An 18,085-nucleotide genomic window follows, 5' to 3' on the forward strand; every position below is an offset into this window, starting at 1 on the left:
ATATATATATAACTCTTATAGGACATAAAAAACATGCTCTCTTGTCCCTCTCAAACAATTGACACTAAATAACAAGTTACTTACTTTCGGTAACGATGTATCTGGTAGAGACATATTCTAGTTGAAGATTCCTTTACCATTGAATCTCCCCCAGGCGTCAGATTGGATCATGAGACTTTTCTTCGAGCAGTACCCCTGTGGGCCATCAGGTGGCGTCTGTTGACTCCAAGTGCATTGCAGTCACTGTGATTACATTACAGTCGTATATATGCACCACCCTGGCACGCTGACGTCAGTTACTTTTCATGACTTTCCACACCAGTAGCACGGAGCCATGAAGAACACAGAGAATGGTGCGCCATAACTAGGGCTCCTAAAGGGAAGTCCTTGTCCCTAGAAATCATTTCATAGAGCAGGGAGGGTGGGCGGGTTGGTAAGGAATCTGCAACTAGAATAGGTCTCTCCCAGATACATCGTTACCGAAGGTAAGCAACTTGTTTATCTGATAGAGATTTCTAGTTGTAGATTCCTTACCTTAGGATAGTGGTGGGCTGCGAACTAAGCTCACACCAAAAAGTCCTGCAGGACCGAACGGCTGAAGTAGCCATCTCTGAAGACCACTCTATCCAGGCAGTAATGTTTACAGAACGTGTGCAGGGATGCCCATGTCGTTGCCTGGCAGATATCCAGGCCTGGGACTCTGCGTGCTAACACTGTGGTAGCTGCAGTTGCTCTGTTGGAATGAGCACGCAAACCCTCAGGGGGTTGCTTTTTCACCAAAGCGTAGCACATCTTGATGCAGAGGACAATCCATCGCAAGATGGTCCTCTTCTGCACTGCCCTTCCTTTCTTTGCACCAACAAAGAGTTGATTGTCGACCCGGAAATCTTTGGCACGCCAACGCCCTTTTTGGATCCAGGCGGGGGAGTCTCTCCTCATGAGAGGGATGTGGGTGTGCTTAAAAAGTAGGCAAAGCCTACATAAAAAGGTGTCACCACTTTGGGAAAGAAGGAAGCCCTCGTACGAGGCACCACTTTGTCAGGATTGACAGATAGAAATAGTAACTTCAAAGAGAGAGCTTTGAGCTCACTCACCATGCGAGCAGAGGTGATGGCACTCAAGAAGGCAGTTTTAACAGTCAAGAGTCGCAGGGGACAATTGTGGAGCAGCCCTAAAGGAGCACACATGAGATATATGAGGACCAAGTTCAAATCGCACCGGGGCATTATGAACGGGATAGGAGGGAACATGTGTGTGAGTCCTTTAAGAATCCTCACAACAATAGGAGATTTGAACAGAGAAGGTTGGTCTGGCAGTCTTTAAAGGCAGAGATGGCAGAGATGGCAGACAAATGAGTCCACTTCCTGTTCGTTCTCTGGCATTACCAAGGGGCATGCCTCAAACCTTGCTGCAGATGTCATCCTTCTATTACATGGTTCCTACAGCTAAAAGTGTAAGCCGCGAAGCACTTTCTTTTCACGGTGCAAACACTGACTTTGACCTTTGTTTTGTACACAAAGTCCAACCGATGTTTAAGTTCCTGCTAACTGGTTTTGCACAGTAACTGGTGTCACTCCCCTTCTTACTCCAATGAGAAGTATCTGTCAAAACAAGCAGGGAGTTCTGCACGTGGGCTCGACACAAGTCCATACATGTTCCCTCAATGACAGTATTAGATTCCAAGCTGTCTACTGCTTTGGCACCCGAAACCTGTGTTTTCATGCCTCACACGGATTTCCATAAACCAGTCTACTTTACGTCCACACCCATCTTCAGTGTCAGGCTGGTGTTCCCAAAATGGCATCTGGATACATTTGCATGTCACGTTCCCCTAGCACTTCCATGAGATTGACATAAACTTGCTTTGTTAACAGGTTGCGTGTGTTCCCTTTGTCAGCCAAGAATAAAGTCACCAAACTGGATCCTCCAGGTACAGGCTTCCACCACCCAAGGCTGGGCACTGTGCAGCATGTACGATCAAACTCTCCCTGGATCCAGGGCCATGAGTCAGACTGCACTCCATTAGCAGCTCCCTGGATCCAGGCCTATTAGTCTGATGTCACTCCGTTAGCAGTTCTGGGAGGACATATATCAGGGGATGTAAGAAGATTGCTTGGTTACATTTCTTCCCATGCCTCAGTCCACTGTCGGGGGGGGGAAACTATCTTCCACTTCTATCATGCAGTCCATAGATGGACCTCGACAATCACTTTTCTGGTCTATAACCACACCCAAAGGAACTAGCTAATAAACCTACTACAATCTGCATCCCAACAATCACATCCAGTATCAAAACCAGACTTATGATATCCAGGTCAGCTCTAGGAATACAGCAAGATCTGCACTTGTACCATGGTTTTGGCAAATACAGGGTCACCCAAAAAGGTCACGGAGAGAAAGATCGGAAGACTACTGTAGAAGTCATTCCCTTAAAATCAGCCACCAATGGCACTACTCCAAATACTGAATGACAAAAGAATAATCCAGAATTAGAAGCCAGATGATGCGGACAATTGCTTATTGCTCTCGCCCATCTTATGTTAATTTTATGGTTATACTGGAAAGCAATGCTGATCTCCAAGGTTTCTTTTTATAAAGTTCACTAACAAATGATATGACTTGGCACACAAAATTATTTCTCACATTCTAAGAGTATGCTTTGATCACAGTAATATACAGCTCAAAATTCATGCACTCGCCAACATGTAGGAGGAATGTCAAGCTGACTGCCAATGGCCATGCATGCTAATGCACCAATGTGCCTCTACTGACACAAAGTGACACAGTGACCAAACTGTAAAAGTGCTCAAGAAAATTCAGACCTTAAGATGGAATGAGTTTCTTATAAAGGTGTTGAACACTGAAGGTAACTTATGTTATACATGCAGTGATGACCACTATTCTAAACATTCAGGGATGGGGTTCCTTCTAATCGCTGTGTTATGCAAAAACTTACCAAACTTAGGGGCTGAGCACACGTCATGCTTGGTTTCTCCACACTTTAAGGTCCAGGACAATGATGACGGGGAAAGAGTCTTCATTGTACTGCCTCTGGGAGAACAATAAGGGATAGAGAGGCAACATAGAACATAGAGTCTTATCAGAGAGGTTAAAGAAAAGAGGCCTTTGCTCTGGTGACCACTGTGCAGAGCTAGATAGCAGCAGAGGGAAAGGTGAATGCCCAGCTTCCATGCAGGTGCCGTTTAATCGTCGTGCCATGCCAGTGATTGAATGGCAGTAAACATGGAGACAGAGAGAAAAGCGTGAGACCTTAACTAAATTGGATATTGGTCACTGCTGCCCTACAACCCCAGGACAGTGAAGGAAGAGAGGATGAAAAAGAAAGATTCAGAAAGGCAAATTGACGCAGGTGCAGGCGTGCTTTCCTTCAGTATTTCTTTTTTCATATATATATGAAGTCTGCGGAAGTTCAGTAACGGACCAGCAAACTGACACTAAAAATAATGAAGATTTGACGTCAGACGCTGAGAGGCCAGGAGCGCAGAGTGGAGCAAATGAAGGGAGCAGCTCAGAGGCAATAGCAAGAGGGAAGTGGCAGGCAGCAGTGTGTCCTGTTTCATTCTGAATTAAAACATTTCTAGCCATCGTGTCAAGAATTTTAGACATGGACACAGAGGCAAGGATTATGCTTTTCTTTCTTTACTGATGTAAAGCATAGCAGCCAATTATAACACAATAAAACTTTAAGCTACGTATCCCAAGCCCTTAACTGTCCAATCACAAATCATCCTTGATCTATATAACTCTGAAATAAAGTCCTTCCTCTTTCTATGCCCATAGCGGAGCTTACAATAACAAAGTCCAACAGTCAGGATCCACACCAGGCTCCAGAAGACGAATCACGTCCTTGGAGATAGAAACAAACTTCACCAGTCACTCCTCTGGAACGTAGAATTTAAGCATCTTTGCTGTCATTTCCCAAGGAACAGAAGAATATAGTATAATACCATCAATAAAGCACCACCATCGAAATCAACAGGGTGGGTATAAAAGCTGAAAACATAGACGTACCATCATAAATACTCAATTATGAAATATATATGAATAATCTTGGGAGGGATAATCCTCACCTCCGTGTCGTTAATAGAATCTAAAGTTCTTGACGCAATAGCTAGAAAGATTTTAATTCTATGTTGGGACTGGTGGCTTTGGATTATGCTAGTTTAAAACTGTTCTACCACTCCTGTTGCAACATCCACAATTGTTTTTTGATAGAATACTTTAATAGTAGAATCAGAAGACCAATCTGCTGCGGCCATAATATCTTCCAATCGAGTACCTACTGAAGAGGTTTTGGATGCCATGGCTCCCCAGAGTGTGCTCCAAAAAGGCTGGTATCTATACCCGCTTCTGATAATAACCATTTAACCCAAAGGGCCAAAGTTGCAGAGGAGACCGGGCGGAAAGGTTTCTGAGGAGAAATAAGTAATTGACCTGCCGAATCTTGTCCAAATTCTCAAGTACAATTTTCATATGCTTTTAAACATTTGACTACACATAACTTATGATTGCGAGGAAAAGCAGGACAGGAAACACACCGTGATGCAGTTTTAGTACGCTTAGATATAGTAAAAGAGACTCCAGAGGGTGTAAATACTCTACCTGCAATATCCAGTGCCTTTACATCCAATACTCTTCTGCAGGATATCAAACATAACACAGTAGTTAACTTTGCTGATAACTGTTTACGGGAAAGGTCCTCATTAGAGGGCCAATTCCTCAAAAAGGTAAAAACTACATTAACATCCCATAATACTGAATACTTAGGTTGAGGAGGACAAATTAATCTAATACCTCTTAAAAGTCTACATACAACAGGGTGTTCACTCACTGGTTTACCGTCAACATGAGGATGGCCTGCTTAGATGGGTGATCTAAAATTGTTCACTGTCCTATACGCTAAACCTTGATTAACTAGCTCTGACAAAAAGTTCACGACGATTTGAATCCTAGCCCCCAAGGGAGTCACATCCCGTTCACCATACAAACTAACTCATCGTTGCCAGGCATATTCATATCTTTTGTGGGTAGAGGGAGCCCAAGATTGTGAGAGGAAGAACATTGCCTCCTTCGAAACTCCAGTCATTTGCCAGTGTCTCCTGAAAGTCTCCATACCATCAGAGACAGAAGGCCCTGCATCATCATTGGATAAGGACAACCCTAAAGGTCCAGCAATAGTGTTGGAAAGGACCGGATAGATGCCAGAAGATCGCATGATATTATCATCGCTTCTGGGAACCAGGGTTGGGCCTTCGAACAGGGAGATACTAAAAGTACTTCTGCTTTCTGTCATCTGATCTGGGCCAAAACCTTTGGACTCCCGCAAAATGAAGGGAACAATATAGGGTCCCCAGTAACCAAGATTGTAGAAATGCATCACAATTCTTTGCGTAAGTATCAAGCCTCCGACTGAAGAAAAATCGGGAATTGCGTATTCAGCCTGGAAGCAAAAAGGTCTACCAGATACGGACCCCATCTTAGGTTGATGGCCCGAAAAATCCTGGGATGTAACCTCCAATCACTGGAGTCCTGAAGGAATTGCGAATTACAGTCCGCTCTCACATTGGAGATTCCTGGAGTGTGTATCGCCATTACTGAAATTGGCTATCTCTGCCAGAAATTTGGATCTCGTGCCCCCAGATGATTTATGTAACGGACCGCTGAGACATTGTCCATTTTCAGGAGAATGCAACATTTCACCACAATGGGAGACAAGGACCTATTCACAAACGCTCCCGCTAACAGTTCTAGACAATTGATGTGGAAGCGGAGCTCTTCCTGGGAACAACGGCCCCTCATTTCTACTAGCCCACATCGAGCTCCCCAGCCCCAACGGTTGGCATCCAATTATATGATCACCTCCAGTTGAGAAGCAAATGTCGCTTTGCCGTTTCAGGCATCCATATGATCCAGCCACCATGAAACTTCTGTCCTGGCCTCTGTCGATAGAGATCTGTCCCGAGTAAGCTAACCATTTCTGAAGATGTAAAATCTTCAGGCGTTGCAGTGCCCGATAATGAAGGGGTCCTGGAAATATGTACAAGAACAGGCACACATCCACAATTCGTATTCAGTTGTTTTGTCCAACAGTGTTTATTCCACGTCATTTTAGCCCCATAGCCAACAAGAGTTTCATCAGGGGTTGTTACCCCGCGACTTTTTAAAGCCTTTCACAGGCTGTAAACAATAAACAATGTTTGCTACAATAATTCATATTACGTTTTTATGATTTATACATGGTTAATAATATATGGTGCTCCCCAAAACAACCAAAGTGGAAACTTCTGAATGAAACACTACAGTAGATTGCGCATTGGCCATCATGTGAGACAAGTCTTTAAAGTTGGGATACTAGTAACGTAAATTATTTTTAATCCATTATTAATCATACATATTTAGCACAGCTACTAATATTTAACATTAGATGCCCAAGATGAGTGCTGGTACTATTACCAAGTGTTAACACTCATTTCTTGATAGAAATATGTTTGGAAAGGGGAAGCTTCAATGGAGGGTTGATTGAATCTATCTGAAAACCTAAAAATTAGATTGTCTGGGATGGGGATAGGCTTGATTTGTGCTCTGTCACAAGATTAGAATATCATTGAGATAAATAATAATTCTCACCCCGAGATCTGAGATACTGGACGACGGAGCAGAGCAATTTGGTGAAACACAAAGGAACGGAGGACAGACCAAAAGGAAAAGCTGTGAATTCGCAATATGTCTGACCCCACTGAAACTGAAGGAATCGTCAATGGGGTGGAAAACTGGGATGGACAGGTAAGGGTCTTTTAGATCGAGACGTACCAACCAAACCTTCTCTTGTAACAGATCCCTGAGTAGATGGATACCCTCAATCTTGAAATGACGGTAAACTATCCAAGAACTGAAAGTTTTTAGGTTCAAAACAAGGCAAGAACCTCCTCCCTTTTTCTGTACATGGAAAACTGTGCTGACAAAACCCAGAGGATGAGGGATGGTCTCTACTATAGGACCTTTTTGAACCAGAGCTTTGACTTAGTCGGTTATGAATTTGCTTTCTTTTTGGGGAAAAAGAAGTGGATTTGGAGGAAGGGACTGCTTCGGAGAAGAATAAAACTCTAGATGAAAGCCCTGAACTGTCTGCAGTACACAAGGGGGCACATTTGTCCACAAATATCTGGATCCTTCCTCCCAAAGAGACTTTGGAATCTGGAATTTTTGTAAACTCTGCATCTGTTGCAGTGGATCCTCCCAGATAACTTCCTCTACGGGACCTGCCTCGACCACCTCTGTATCTTGTGGTGTAGAAGTCTGAGGAAGAACTTCTTATCCAAGGCTGAAATGGTGGCCACACACTTTCCAAGTTCCTTAACAAATGTACCTCCAAATAAAATGCTGTTAACTAAGGACCCAGCATCCTTAGATGCAAATCAGCTAATTTGGGATCGATTCTCATGAGGAAAGATTTACGCCGTTCGGCAGACATGGTGCAGTTGGCATTGCCTAGCATGCAGATGGCCCGTTGAGCCCATTCCAGAATATCTTCCTGATCTAAGGAACAAGTACTCTCCCTCGCATGGACCGCAGGCTCCACATCTTCGTCAGAGGACCAGATTATCTAATAATTTGACCGGACATCTGCGCCAGGCGCGATTGAGACTGTTTAGGGTCTTTAGCGAATCTGTGCAGGAAAGTTGCCATGGCGGGGTCCAATTCTGCCACTTTACCAAGCAGAGAAGGGCAAGGACACTCGGAACGTAGGGTGTTGCGAACATCGCGTTCAAAGCTCTTGCACAATTTCTCTTGGCCATAATGGGCTAGGAACCCACTCAGTAGACCTGGGATGAATGATGTTCTCTGGCTCAAAAACAGATTGCGCCCCGCAGCTTCAGGTACCTCAGTAGAGGAATGGTGTGATTTCCTCATCGGATTTGTCAGAATCTGAGGCATGAGCAGAGTTGTCAAAGGAGCTATCTCCTGAACCAGGAACCAATTTAATCCCTGAAGGTACTTCAAAGTCCACCCCTCGATATTCATGATCTCCGAGTACAGAGACTGTCATTTGCACTAAAATATCATCGGATGAGGAACCCCCAAATGAGGGTCTCAACTGGGACTCAGATTCTTGGAGCGGTACTTGGGAAACATTTTGACTGGAGCCTCCAGGCAATTCTCCATTGCCAAATCTCACCAATGACTGAGTGAAAGGTTTAAGGGTCTTGATTAATGCCCAGTTTACTGAGTCTTGCACATGGTAACTTAGTGCTTCCACAAGATGCCCTTCCATTTGATATTCTTCTTGATTTTCCAGCAGATCAAAGTGAGGATCCTCTTCATCGGCGTAGTACGCCATAATATGATTATTAATGAGGAGAGGAACGGGTTTCGGGGGGTAGCCCCAAGCAGGTATTATAATGTAAGTGTGTTAGGAGAAGCAAAAACACACAATATCATCAAATTTGTAGATTCAAACGTGGAGGGAGCACATGCATAACCCTAGGCAAAGCCTTCTGTCATTTTTGTGCCCAGTCGCGCGACCTGGGACCAGCAAACACAGCCGGTACACACCAGAGACCGATCTGCTGATCAGAAAGATAAAGATTTCCAATTCGGCTCTTGCGCACATGCGCGAGTGACGAAATAAAAAGAGGACTACGTCTTCTAGGAAGAAGATGCTCTCCCGGCCCCGCTCCACCAAGAGTTTTAACCTAAAAAAAGCTGGAAATCACTAAGAAAAACAGGGGTTATATAGTCACACAATGAAACCGGATGAATTAAACAAGCCACAAAGTGCAACACGCTACGCAGTTAAACTGTAATTAAATGACGTACGTATCTCGGCTGCAGCAGCAAAGAAAGAGAAAGGACTTTGTTGTTTCAGAGTTATACAGAGCAAGGATGCCTTGTGAATGGAACGTTAAGGGCTGGGGCTCTTGGGACATGTAGTTTAAAGTTTTATTGTGTTATAATTGGCTGCTGTGCTTTACGTCAGTAAAGAGAGAGAAGCATAATTCGAAGCCTCCGGTGCGAACATAGAATCTGACCCACCACACTACCGTAGCTGTCATGTTACCCTCCCTGCCGCACAACAGTGACATTAACGGAGCGCTGAGGGGGGCTTGTCTGGTGGCCCCAGCTCTCATCACCTCCCCCCTTTCCACTACCCCAACTGCCCGATTTAAGCCCTACCTAAGCTTCCGACATGCACCCGCCACCGTGGACCGGCAGAGGAGGGCCCGAGATGTGGGAGAAGGTAGCGGTAGCAAGGTGGACCAGACTTTAGTAGCAACCACCAACTGCCATAGCTACCATTGAGCTAGATTGCGAGGGTTTTAGAGCGCCCACCTCTGAGCTAATTTCGGGTTGCTTCCCATGTGAAACTACGTCTTTGACCCCACAAATCCTGACCTGTCCACCATTCTACCAGCTACCTGCCAAATTGAAGCTGGACTGTTAACCTAACAGTGTAGCCAGAGCAGCCTACTGAGACTCCACAAGACAATCAAGAGCAAGCCCTGGCCTGAGAGGTGAGGGGGGGCGCTATTGCAGAGGTGACCTGGCCAGGTTCAGGTGCGGCCTGTGGGCACATTTGGTCCTCCCACTCACACTCTCCAGAAAGCAGTGACTGCATCAGATCAAAACAGTAAAGTGGTATCAGCTTCAGCAGCGTCAGCAGCATAAGCAGCCACTCAACGCAACCCTCCACAAGACATTGCAATACCACAACACTGAGTGCAGTGCCTGCAGTATCCCAAGCTGCAAATTAGCCTCATAACAAAACTCAACAGCACAGACACCTCCCAACCAACAAGGGGGACCAGGCTATTGGATATGAACAGTGGAAGGGCACCAACGGATGTGCGGGAGAGGCCTGACATAGGGTGCCGACTCTCCCAACAGTGAACAAAAGGACCAAACAAGCCATCTAACCCATTCTGACTGGGGTGGAAACCATCCCACAGACTCTACCACTAACGGCAAATTAGTGCAACAGCAAAACAGAGGGGTCAAAAGCCAAACTCCCAATCAGGCGGGCGAAGCATTAGCGCCTGTGAGAGGGCAGCTCACACAAACAAGAACTCAGTCTGAAAGTGAAACCAACATGGCTGAGCACTCGCAGGGTCAAATCCTGAACATTAACAAAAAAAAGGCAATAACACTGCAGCAACGTTGCAACTCAATCACCCAAAACAGGCATGCCATTACTATCAGAGTCCGCTCAAAGAGAGAAAACAATTACAAAAGTGCAGCAAAACTAATAAGAGTTTTTTTCTGAAAGAAAAAAAAACACCTCAACATTATAGTTCACAGCAAGAACATGCAGGCAATTTAATAATGCAATCACCCATGAAGTGTTCACCCTCACCCACTCCCAGCCTGGGGGCAGACATCTCATCCTGTCCTTGGGGAGGGGAGGTGAAGATTGGGGGTACACCTCAATCATTGAACTATTGTCTGACAGCATGGTAATGGAAGCTAAACCTAAAATAAAGGCTGCAGATCTACCCTTCACAATAAACCAAAAAAAGGAGGCCAGTACCATTAGCACCAGCAGGCACCAAGAACCCACTGCAGACTAGTGCTGCTAACGCAGCCTGCCGCCGCCCCTATCTCATTCACATCATTAGCGCAGGTGTACAAGTACAATGTCAAGCCACACAAGACCAATTGGCATTCATTCTGCAATGCAGGGTGTACTTTGGATGAAGGGGCATCACAGTCCATCGGAATCCCTGATTTAAACAATTTGCTGTGCCACAGATCACTGGGTGGACGCCAACAGAAAGTGCTATTTGTGCAGCGTAAGTAGTGACATCACTCCACAGAGAAGAGAATAAATACTAACAGCACTGAACTACACCCGAACTGGGACTCAGGACAGCTACAGCAAATCCGATCAGTCCACCTATTAAACCCAATTTCGAGCAGAGAAATCTATTGGAGAGGGGGTGGGGGTGAGTCAATCAAACAACACTGACTGTGACAATGAACACCTTGTCCTGGCAGTCGGACATGTTAGAAATTGATTCAAGCCTTTGTCACATCAATCACTAAGATAGAGAGCTAACTTGATGCCCTGGAAATAAGGTTGCAAAGTGCTTGTACAGTACAAAAGGAAAAAACAACATGCGCATTCACTTCCCTGGCCAGATCTCCACTGCTGCCTCATTGCCCTCTCCTGTTTGCTGCCTCATTCTCACCACATACTCCTCCTCTCTCCTCTGTTTTTCCTGAGTGCTTTTGCCTGCTTTCTGTCTCATTTTCACTGCTTTCTTCCTTTCCCTCTGTTTTTCTGAGAGCTTTCTGCCTCATTTTAGATCCTTTTTCTCTCCTTTCCACGTTTTTTACGAGTGCTTTCTTCTTTTGCCTCATTTTTTGCTGCTTCTTCCCTCCTTTCTCCTGCTTTTTGCCTCCTTTCTTTTTCTGTACATTCCTTTTTTCTCCCCATTCCTGCTCCTGCCTGCCGCCCGTTTTCCTGCTTCCCGTATAGCCCCGCCCACTGCCTACCAGCTCCCCTCCCTCCTTCCAGTACCTACTTAACGGTGGACGCACCGTGACCGCACAAAAAGCAAACCTATCTGTACCCTTCTGCACCTGTACCGCTCCCAACACCAGGACCCCTAGCTCTTCCACCCCATGAAGATGCACCACTGCTCACCTTCAAGCCCTGGACCCCGGTTGCACCAACAACCACAGCAGCCGCTCATCCCCGTGTACCACCAGAGTATCATTTCCCTGACACTAGAGCCTCACTTTCGGCACTGAAGCAGCCAATGAACGAGACACAGACAGAGACCACCACAACAACTACTACTTAACGCACGTTTACTTGTTAAACATACCACCAAGGCCTGGGACACGAGCTCCTCCTTCATGCCGGACACCATCTTCCTTACAGAAACCTGGCTCAATCCCACCTCCGTAACAGACATTGCTGCCGCCATTTGGAAAATTACAAAACAACACACCGGGACCGAACCAACAAGCATGGAGGCGGAACTGCCACCATCTACATGGACACCATCCGCTGCACGACATCTGCTGAGGACCAGACATCGGTAATGGAACACCTCAACTTCCACTCCACACAGATGGAAAAGGCAACATTAAAGGCACCCTTTCCTACAACCTACCAGGACCATGCCCCAGCTTCTGCAATGTCACCCTGAAACTCACTGCCCCGCAAGCAATAGACTCAGAGCATTACATATTCTTAGGGGACATCAACTTCCATCGGCCCCAAGAAGCTCATCACCGACCCTACCTACATGGCAGGCCACACACTGGACCCCATTTTCACCTCCAATGACAAAGTCAGGTATATCCACACCAGACCACTCACCTGGACTGACCATCAAAGTGTACACTTCAACATCTCCGGACTCTACATACCCCAGCACTGTGCCCCCAGATCCACGCTAAGAAAATGGATAAAGGTATCAGACGACCAGGGGAAAAAACACTCTCCGCTCCCACCTCCCAGTCTCTACAAACAACCCTGAAAACGCAGCAAAGAGCTTCTCCCAGTGGATCGCAGAATGTGCTGTCACCGTCGCCCCCAACAAAACAGACAAGGTCAAAGAACAAAGTAAAATAGCATGCAGGTTCACTGAGGAACTGCACTCCTCCAAATGCCACTGCTGACAACTTAAAAGGAAGTGGTGCATCAGAAAAAAAAAAAAAAAACAACAGAAGACCGACCACATATAGGATGGTCTTCAACCAGCACCACTGCTTCATGAAAGAAACCAATAAGAACGCACTAGCAGTCCGCATCAAAGCCAGCACAAACCACAGCAAGGAACTTTTCACCATTGTGAAGGAGTTCACCACTCCTCAGCCACTGAGAACGACATCACTCCCTCCCAGGGACTGTGCAACAACCTCACAGATGCCTTCCACAACAAGATCTCAGCTATCTATGAAACTTTGAACGCCAACCCTCCACTACAGTTGGCATCCACCAGCTCACATGCACAAACACAAACCTCAAATATCTTCTCACCCACTGGGAACCCTTCACCACGCAAGACACTATCACAATCATGAACTCTGCACACTTTGGAGCAACCACGGACCCTTGCCCCCACCACATCTTTAACCTCTGAAGCAAGACAATCGGCGACGAGCTCAGGAAGTTCTGAACACCTCCATCACCACGGCCTGCTTCTCGGAGGTCTGGAAACATGCTGAAGTGAGGCCCCTACTGAAAAAATCATCTGCTGACCCAGCCAAATCGAAGAACTACCAGCCTATCTCTCTCGTCTCCTATCCAGCAAAAGTTTGAGAAAGTGATCAACCAGCAACTCATCCAACACCTACAAGACCACAACCTCTTGGACCCCTCTCAATCTGGATTTCGACCTAACCATAACACTGAGACAGCCCTATTTCCAGCCACAGGTGACATCAGAGCCCTCCTGGACTGTGGGGAAACAGCAGTCCACATTCTCCTCGACTTGTCTGCAGCGTTTAACACCGTCTCCCACCACATCCTGATTAACAGATTCCACCACATTGGGTTTCAAGGAAATGCTCTCAAATGGATCGCGTCTTACCTCAATGGCAGAACTCAAAGGATCAGTCTCCCACAGTTCACCTAAGAGTCCAAGAAGATCATCTCTGGTGTCCCCAAACGATCATCTATCAACCTGGCCATCTTCAACACCTACATGAATCCCCACCCCCCTCGGCCATCACAGTCAGATTACACTGACTCAACATCATCTCCTACACCAAAGACACACAACTCATCCTGTCACTGTCCGAAGATCCCTCCATCACAAAAGCTAACTTCCAAAGATGCATGATGAACGTAGCGGACTGAATGAGGGACAACTGTCTCAAACTCAACACCGAAAAAATGGAAATCCTCATCTTTGGGAACACCACCTCGCCATGGACTGACACATGGTGGCGCGCAGAGCTCGGCACACCCCTGCTCCAACCGACCACAGCCACAACCTCAGCATCACCCTGGATAGTACTCTATCCATGGAGAAACAAGTTGACACACTCTCATCCGCCTGCTTCCACACGCTTCGCATGCAAGATCTTCAGGTAGTGAGACTCCAGACAATACAGAACTGAGAGGCAAGACTAGTACTCGACCTCCCCAGAAGGACCCACATCATACTCCATCTAAAAAAACTACACTGGCAACCGATTCAGAAGAGATGCCAGTTTAAAATGCTGACCCACGTCTACAAGGCCCTGCACAATGAAGAACCAGCATATACATCAACAGGCACCTAACTTTCCACCAACCAACCAGACACCTCCGATCAACTTCCCTCTCCCTCTAAGACACCCCACTGTTCAGCCGAGCCAACAGCGGAGGACGCTCCTTCTCGCACCTGGCAGTCAAGGCTTGGAACACCCTCCCCTGCCCCTCAGGACCACAACATCACCCCTGTGATTCGAAGAGAAGTAAAGACCTGGATGTTCAAATAATCATTACTCCACGCAGCAGCATACAGCGTCAGTGCCTCGAGACCCTAACGGGTAATTAGCCACACTCTATAAATGTTTGATTGATCCAATAGTTGAAAAGTTATGCACCCTACCAGAGGTTCTAACTTCAGCGATCACGGACCCGAGACTCCACCTTGAACATCCGGCAAAAGCAAGCATTCAACCTTCATATCGAAAACCACCCGATCGCGCAGATGCCCCAGGACATTGTGTGTAACCTACCAACAACAACGTAGGGAGAACCTGTGCACAGAGAGAGAACCAACCAATCCAGCCAAGAGAGTCACTAGTGGACATAACTGCCAAAACCCTTATCACCTCTTGGGAGGGGACTCCCAGGGTGGACCAAAAAAAATAAAAAAATAAAACGCAGCAACCAACAAAAACATTCCACTATGCAGTATAACGTCTGATCAGAATGAAAGACGAAGAAACATGTGAGAATAATCAATGGACCAGAATACACCTAAAAGACCAAAAAAAGACTAAAAAAAAGGCTAAACATAAAGCAGTGAAGCAACTGTGGCAAACCACAAGCAATAGTGAGCATTAGATTTTTGCAAATTTAACAGACCATAATTTACTATATATACACAATATTCGAGGAAAAGGGGGCATCTAAAGAAAGCAAATGAGACCTCAAGCACAACTACATGGCCTGGACTCAACCCCTAAAATCTGCCCATACTAGAGTTCACTGCAAATTCAATCACCGCTCAGGATGAAACAGAATTTCACACTGTGCCACAAGCCCAGCCTGATGCAACACAACAGTCAACCCTAAACCCCAGACATGGTTCCGAAAGTCAGCCTACACCCATTAGGGTTTTAAATAGCACTGACAACCGGCCTATGCATGGAAAACACCTGAACCAAGACACTAGAGGCATTTCCATCACTATAAAGACCATAAACGACTCTACACCAGCAAAATGTATCCTCATCCTGCAATATCGATCTGAGGGTTAATTCGAAATCCTAAATAGATCAAATGTGCTGCATCTTTGGATAAACATCCCAAACCTAGCAAGCACAAACACAGAAGACGTTTAGGGGGTAGAATTTGAATTCCCGACAAACAGCAATCACGGAAGAGAATCAACTATATTAACGTTAAAACTTCTGCACTGCTAACAGAAATCCTATGTAGAAAATCAATCTTGAAGAGTGGGGCATTGAGATCATGAAACCTGAGAAACCCAGGTATCCACACTTACCAATGGAACCAGGAGAGCCATTAAGGACACAAGACCGCCTCCACAGCATCCTGAGAGGCGCAGGATATTTACAACTAAACTTGCCCTACAAAAAGCTGTGAATCTCAAGATAGACTCCAATATAATGGATGTAACAAAAGAATTGCTGTGGAGCCTGAGGGCTCAAAACAAGAAAGATGGGGCTGCTTGCCATCCACCTTCTCGAGTGACACTCAAAACTACTCCTAACATGAACAGCTACCTACCTCAAAGCCCCTGAAAGATTGGAAAATAAAAACATAAACATAATATCATGGAACATTGCTGGGTTGTCAAAATTACTTAAAGCCTTACCTGCAAAACATAAAGAACACAGATTTATTATGTTTTCAGGAGACCTGCTAAAAAAAAAAAAACCACAACAATCCCTGGATTCTATGAAGTACATTAAGCTGCAATGAAAACATATCTTTGGGAGGCCCTCAGGTGGACTCTCAATTTACAGAAGCATGGGCTTAGAACTGAAACTAAGAAGGATTGAAGTATGTGATGACATTTTCAAATTAGTCACCTTGAAAGGCCATTACATAAAATGGCCAAGACTGGAACAACTTGTGAAGTAAACCGAGGGTTGGGAATCCCGCACAACCTAAGGCAAGTAATCATACATGCTACCTGGGTGAGTCTCAACCTATCGCAGACTGTGGTAAAAAGGAAAATCTTGATGGACAGTGGCTTAAAACAGGGATGTGTGCTTGCAACCCTCCTATTCAAACTCTATATTGCTGACATGGGATCAGCACTGAAACAGGCCAACTTAATCCTGACAAAAGAAGCAAAAGCCAAAGCAGTATTCATTAGGACATGTCAACTGAACAACTCACTTTAATGCCCCAGTACAGACCCAATAAGACGCGTCATTGAAGCAACACCTCCTCCTGACGATCAATGGACATAAAGCCTACCCAGACCAAATTGTCAAAATCATGGGAAAGTTCCAGCTCGAAGTCTGCAAAAAAGGTCTTCACGCTACCATCATACATTTGCGGATGCCTGGTCAGGCTGGAATGTAGCAAAGAGGGCCAAAATAGCAGCCTTCCTAAAGCATTTTTACAGGATTATGACCGCACTGCCCAAGTCTTTGAAAGCTGTCCTTCAGAACGTTTTTTACACTGGGAAAGAATCCATTGTCAAACTGTCGCCAAAGATCAATTGTCTATCTCCAAATAGACCAGATGGAGTTAAACAAGCTTCACCTTCCGCATGCAGCACTCAAAGCAATCTTTAAAAAAAAGCATGCAAAGGAGGTATTGAGACATTGCTACTCTCCCTTGATTTTACGGTTGGGAACTGGGATGGGGGGGGGGGGCTTGGTGAGGACATGGAGGGGCTGCTTGCTTCTGTTGTGTGGGGCTGGTACATGGATGTGGCATAATGGCAGGTACAATTGATTCAATGATGCCGTCTGTTCTGTTGCCTACAATAAAAAGATTTTTTAAAAATTTAAAAAAGCAGACACGGACAAACTTGAAATTATGCGACATAGGGAAAATCATCAAGTCTGAGCCACTACAAGCCTTGTAAAAATCATATACCAACAAGCAGCCACATTGCCTCAGCCATACCTCCATAGAACACTTTGGAAAAGCTGCCTTAAGCATATAATGGTAGCAAGGCTGATGGGACTACAGATCGAAGAACTAAATTCCAAATGGATCACTCACTCTAAAACGGTCATCTGCAGACTCTCTGCTTATAGGTCTGAGTCCTTCACTCATCTACTGTGCTGCTGCCCTGTGCTCTTACACGCTAGATGCATCTTGCTAAAACCCCTTTTCCAAGCATATGGAATTCGAACATGTAATGAGGTAAGGAACTCATGTTTACACCATCACCGAGGCGACTGACTTGGTCAAAATTTCAAGTACATCAGCATCACACAAGCTCACTTTCAGAGGCGAACAAGGATTGACTGAATGTACATGGAAAGGACAAAACTGGATCAGGCCTGTCAATGGTGAAACTTGGTGCAGCCACACACCACACAAGTACTGTTCACACACCAAGCCATCTTTTGGCCAAATAAACTAGGCGGAGACTATTTTAGAAGCACTGCGACACCTATAGATTGGCAATGGCATTGAGATGTGAGCAAAATATCCAGGAAGGGTCATACTCTTCCACTAGAACACATCCATCATTAGCCCCCGGCGCATATAAAGATTGCCAGTAATTTATTCTTTTGAACTTTACTCTGGTTACTAGCGTTTTATGAGCCATGTGCATTTTACAATATTTAAGTCTAGCACCTTATTTACAATCAAGAATTTTACAACCAATTACAAATGAAAGCATTCATAACACATACTAGATCATTGTACAAATTGATGTTTTTATACTATTTTAAA

The 18,085-nt window shown here is 45.4% G+C and overlaps 1 protein-coding gene across 1 annotated transcript in view; it reads right to left on the minus strand.

Annotated features, from left to right (window-relative positions):
• TBC1D10A (TBC1 domain family member 10A) overlaps positions 1-18,085 on the minus strand; it is a 249,806-nt gene that overhangs the window by 179,713 nt on the left and 52,008 nt on the right. The gene's annotated exons all lie outside the window — the stretch shown is intronic.

This window comes from Pleurodeles waltl, chromosome 11 (genome assembly GCF_031143425.1).
Source record: "Pleurodeles waltl isolate 20211129_DDA chromosome 11, aPleWal1.hap1.20221129, whole genome shotgun sequence".
Lineage (NCBI taxonomy): Eukaryota > Metazoa > Chordata > Amphibia > Caudata > Salamandridae > Pleurodeles > Pleurodeles waltl.